Raw genomic sequence first — 5,902 nt, 5'->3', positions numbered from 1 at the left:
CCGTCTGCCCGACCCGTCAACCCGACCTGCCAACCTGCCTACCTGCCAACCCGATCCGTCAACCTGCCAACCTGACCCGCGAACCTGAAAACCCGTTTACCCGACCCAACCCATTTATTAAATGGGTTGGTGGGTCGTGTCGGGTTACCCGTTTATTAAACGGGTCGGGTTCGGGTTTGCCACAGCCGACCCATTTAATAAACGGGTCGGGTTCGGGTTGAGGTATGCTGACACGCCAACCCACCAACCCGACCCGATTGCCACCCCTAAGGGCACGTGAAGGGGTCAATTAACCAACCAGGCAACAAGTGCGACTATGCATGCACTCGACACATGTATATAACTGCAGGCACCGCACCGACACTTTTAATACCTAGCAAGCAAAAGTGTCCGGATCAGGTGCAATATGATTGTACAAAATTTTGTGCATTAAGCACTCCATCAGGTCTTGGGTTCCATACTTGACAGACCCTGTTCCCAAGATTGAGGGTGATCAGGTGCAAAAAGGAGTCTGAATCATGTGCAATCACATAACACAAATTTTGTGCATTAAGCACCTGATCGCCCTCCATCAAGCCTTGGGTCGCTGAAGGCGATGAGGTGCTTACTGCACAAATGTTTGTGCAATCATATTACACCTAATCTTTTCACAGCAAAGAGCCATTGAATTATTTAGAAAAATTTTGAAATACCCCCAAACTTTTGGCCTAATTCATGGGTACACTAAAGCTTACAAATGCTCACCAAAGTTTTTACTTATAATCAAATGATCTTAATTGTAAGATTTGATGTTGGGTTAACCTAACTCATGTTGTACCACTAAAACTGGCAAAATAAAATTATTAATTTATCCTTATTCTAGAAGCATGAACAAAGTAAGTTTGACCATTTGTAAGGCTATCAACTAAATGTTTTGAATAATTACAATGACACTTGAACACTTCACCTCCCCCAAATAAGAAATAAGACACTAACCACTACACCATAAAACTCATTGTTAATTATTTTATATATATATATATAACTTAAATTACAATAAGCTAATCAACTCAACAATTACTCGACCCACCAATAGCATAACTGAGCCCGTTTGGTTGCTCAATAATTGACCTAATAAATGTCCAAACCGAAACTAAATGCATTTTCATTTAACCCAAAAGTCAATCTGATTATAGTTGACAAAAGTTTTACTATTTCAAGAATCAATCTGATTATAACTGAGCCCTCAACTATAACTAGATTGGCTTTTAAGTCAAATGAACACTTAGAGCTCACATAATCACCATCATGGCAAAAACTAATTGATTTTGATTCTTGAAATAGTAAAACTTTTGTCAACTATAACCAGATTAACTTTTGGGTTAAATGAAAATATATTTAGTTTCAATTCCAATATTTATCAGGTCAGCTATTGAGGAACCAACCGGGCCCAATTATGCTATTGGTGGGTCGCAATTGTAGGATTGATTAACCTATTGTAATTTAAGCTTTATATGAACTTTTTTTTTTAAAATAATCAACAATGAATTTTATGATGTAGTGGTTAGTGTCTTGTTTCTTAACGGAGAGGTTAAGGGTTTAAGTGTCATTGTAGTCATTAATTTTTTACTCAAAACATTCTGCTGATAGCCCTACAAGCATTCAAACTTACTTTGTTCATACTTCTAGAATAAAGAGCAAACTAGTAATTTTATTTACCCAATCACAAGTGTAAAACCGTAACTTCAAAACATGAGTTAGGTTAACCTAACATCAATCTGGTGTTAATTTATGATTGGGGTCATTTGATTAACCCAAGTAAAAAGTTTTTTTTTTGGGGGGGGGGGGAGATATTTGAAATTTTTTTCAATTATTTGATACAGCATTCAACAAAACTACGCATGTGTTCAGATTTGGTCCTTTCGACCAGGAACATGTGAATTACCATAGTTTATTCCGAGAGGAAAAAAGGGAAGTGCGTTTTCACATATTTGAGCTGATCTACATAAGTTCATAACAATAAGAGAGAGAGAAGAGGGGGGTGTATTTTTAAGATGCGCAGTCAACAAAATTACCATCAAACACATGTAATTGAATTTGGTCCAGGAACATGTGAATTGCCATAGGTTATTCCAAGGGGGAAAAAATGAAGCGTGATTCTGATCTACATAAGTTCATAACACTAAGAGAGAGAGAGAGAGAGAGATTTAAGATGACACTGGATTATTTGATACAGCATTCAACAAAATTATCATCAACCACGCAATTGAATTTGGTCCAGGTAAATGTTAATTGCCATAGTTTATTCCAAGGGGAAAAAAGGAAGCGTGTTTACATATTTGAGCTGATCTACATCATAGTGTTCATAACACTAGATACTGGCCCCAAAATACAACTCATCAACGTAAAGTGCATTAATCAAATGCACAGCTAGCAAAATAACCCAAAATAACTCTTAAAGTAAAGAATTAAAGGTAACAATAGCAGGGCTCATATCATTCCATGGCACTCAACCACCATTAGATCATCATTTAATCAGATGAAGAGAAGAAACCAATCCGTACAAAAAAGACATACCAACTAAGATATCTTCACTTGAAAAAGTTATACCTTGACATACTGGCATCAGTACCTCTTGTGTTCATCGAATGCTACTGCAAATTCATTAATTGAATTGGTCGCATCTTCTTCGAATTTCTCCCTGCCTGCCTACCTTCACTCCAACAATGCTCAGTTTCTGGATGGCTGCAACGAAGGAATTAAAGAATGCAGTTTGGTTTGAAGCAAATAATTCAACGAGCCCTCTGGTTCGGGGGTCCAAGTAGAATGCCTGATCAGAAGCCAGTAAACCAAGGCCCTTGGGAAGGTTTTGGTAGTACATGTTGTCGAATTTTCCAGGGGTCATTATATCGTTGAACGCGGACATGGTAGGATCCTTAATGTAATTTGCACAAGCCTTTTGTAAGCCTTGGGCGTAACGTGGGTTCATGGAAGGATCAACAGTTGAGGTATGGCTAAAGTTGTACAGCCTCTTGGAAAATTCCTTACAATGAGAGAAACCAATGGTGTGGGCACCAGCAAGTGCTACCATTTCTCCAATGGAAAATCCCTTTGATGCAAAGAGAGAGGCCAGCTCTGTGACCGGCATTGTTGGCATAGGCAGATTGCCGGGAACCTGACTAGCTTGTGAAACAAGGCCATCCTTCCTGCCCAATCTTACCTTGTAGTAAGGCCCTCCAACCTGTCACAGGAGTGCCAATGCAAAATATAAACTGTTGGTTGATCACATTCTTTTCAGTAAGCAAAGAACTTTCTCATCTGAAGAATGCAAGCAATATATCACAACTTTCTAATCATAGATCAACAACCTTTTTCCTATTTGAAAATTTGATAATATATATACATAATAAATTTTATGTATATAGATCTTTCCCAGTCAGAGGGCACTCATATCTAATGGTAAGAAAGGTCTGAACTTACAATGTCAAGGAGAGCTTTTGATTGTCAGAAATTCAAAAGACAGGTGACAGGATGCAAAAATGAGGGCTCCTTGCATTTTTATTTGGCAAAGAGTGCTCTCTCTTTTCAATGCAATAAAAAAAAGAAAATATTGTATACAGCAATTCAAATCCCTTACATTCATAAACTGCAAAAACTCACAACAGAAATCAATTTCTTATATTTACAAGCTAAAAAATACCTATATATCAAAAACCACAATATGCAAATTAATTTGCAATGTAGCCATATAAAGAAAAATACAAGAAGAAGAAAAAACAATCATTTTTATAAATATCAACATTGATATAGGAAAAAGGTAAAATGTGGGATCCTCCCGTTCTTTCAACAAAAAAGTGCACCCTCTTTGTAACCAAATGTAGTGAAATATTTACATATTACATCAGGTTTTTTGTTTTCACAAAAAGGTTGAGCTCATGCCAACAAGAAAATTTTGCAAATTTTCATTATCTAATCATCAACATAACAAAACGTAAAATAATGGGCTTGTAGCAACATTTTCAAACAAAGAACTTCCTCTTTGGAAAAGAAATGGATGCCTACCATCAATATATCATCTTCCATATATTACCATGGTAACGACAGAACTCTTATCAGCATGCAAAATCTCCATTTCCACAAGTAAAATGTGGACACTGAACGAATCAATTTGAATGCATCCAACTCTTCCAAAATTGAATAGCATGCTAAATAAAACAAGGAATTTCTTCTTTTGCAAACAAGTGGACGTCTACCATCTATGTATGATATCCCATGTCTTGTCACATTAATGAGAGAAAATTCCTAACAGCATACAAAATCTCTATTTCCACAAAGTAAAATAGCGGCATTGAACAAATCAGTTTAAATGCATCTAACTCTTCAAAAAATGAATGGCATGCTAAAGAAATACTTGAAATCTCCATATCCACAAAATAAAATGTGGGCACTGAACAAAATCAATTTCAATGCATCCAACTCTTCCAAAAATGAATGGCATGCTAAAGTACTTGGAATCTCCATTTCCACAAAGTAAAATGTGGGCAATGATAAAAAAATCAATTTAAATGCATCCAACTCTTCCAAAAATAAATGACATGCTAAAGAAATAATTGAAATCTCCGTATCCACAAAGTAAAATGTGGGCACTGAACAAAACCAATTTAAATGCATCTAACTCTTCCAAAAACGAATGACATGCTAAAGAAGCACTTGAAATCTCCATGTCCACAAAGTAAAATGTGGGCACGGAACCAATCAATTCAAATGCATCCAACTTTTCCAAAAATGAAGGGGATGCTAGAGAAGCAAATGAACGGCTTTTTTGTTCATGATCTCATCCTGCCATTGATATGAAACTATGGATTCCGTCCGATTACCATGCTGATGAAATCGCGGGTGGCGATGGTGAGGATATCGGAGCAGGAGACAACGCCCGGGCAGGTGAGCTCAAGCTCGCTCTTCGCCCGGACGATGGCGTCGAAGCCGTCGCCGGGGAGGGAGAGGTTGATGTCTGCATCGCGCTCGGCCTTGTTGAAGGTAGTGGAGGTGATGAGGACGGAGGCGTCACAGCCCTCAATGAAGCAATCATGGAAGAAGAGGCGGAGGGTGCCGGCCGCGGTGGTGGGGTTGGTGATCTGCTTCTGAATCACCACGTTGCGGACTATCTCTTCCACCCGGGGGCAGCTCCTCTGGTAGTAGTTGGTTGTGAGCCTGCCGTTTGCAGAGATACAAGACAGAGAGAGGAAGAGAAGGAGGAGGAGGGGCGGAGCCATCGCCATTGTCCTCTCTTTCTTCTCTCCCTCAAAGAGTATTTTTTCCCTTCTTTTGGGTTTTTTAGTGTTGGGGTGGAGCTGGCCCTCCTCTCTCTGGATTGAGAGAGAATGTTGGGGTTGGGGAGAAAGGGCCAGGGAAGATGTGAGAAGGGTGGAGACAGAAAGTGGGAGTTTTGTGGGGGTGGGGAGAGATTATAGAGAGAGAAAGTGGGGTACACCCAGAAGGGTAGAGAGAGAAAGTGCTGTTTTTTAGAGAGCAGCCAGCTGTGAAAATAGTTTTGAAAGGGAAAGAGAGTGGAGAGGGAGGGAGGAGAGAAGGTGGGTATTTTGAGAGAGAATGTACTGTTTTTACTTTTTAAAGAGAGACAGAAGTGAAGAATGATAGAGAGGGAAGGCAGGAGGGTTGCATTTCAAGAGAGAGGGATACTGTTTTTAGACAGAGGTGAAAATGGTAGAGAGAGAATCAGAGTGGGCAGAGAGAGAAGAGAGAGGTGCATTTAGAGAGAGATGAAAAAAGGGGGAGTAGGATTTGGCCCGTGAATCACTCCTGCAAAATTTTCTCAATCTCCACACTCAAGAGGGCACATGGGCGTGTCCAACATCCTACAACCACGCTTGGCCTCATCTCGTCTTTGTCTTAAAACCCTTTT

At 39.3% G+C, this 5,902-nt stretch overlaps 1 pseudogene; it reads right to left on the bottom strand.

Annotated features, from left to right (window-relative positions):
- Positions 1-2,644: 2,644 nt before the first annotated feature.
- Positions 2,645-5,258, bottom strand: LOC149818523 (peroxidase 31 pseudogene; annotated as a pseudogene).
- Positions 5,259-5,902: the final 644 nt, after the last annotated feature.

The sequence above is a fragment of the Nuphar pumila genome, chromosome 13 (genome assembly GCF_984573655.1).
Source record: "Nuphar pumila chromosome 13, dmNupPumi1.hap1.1, whole genome shotgun sequence".
NCBI lineage: Eukaryota > Viridiplantae > Streptophyta > Magnoliopsida > Nymphaeales > Nymphaeaceae > Nuphar > Nuphar pumila.
This window is presented reverse-complemented; position numbering and strand designations above follow the sequence as displayed.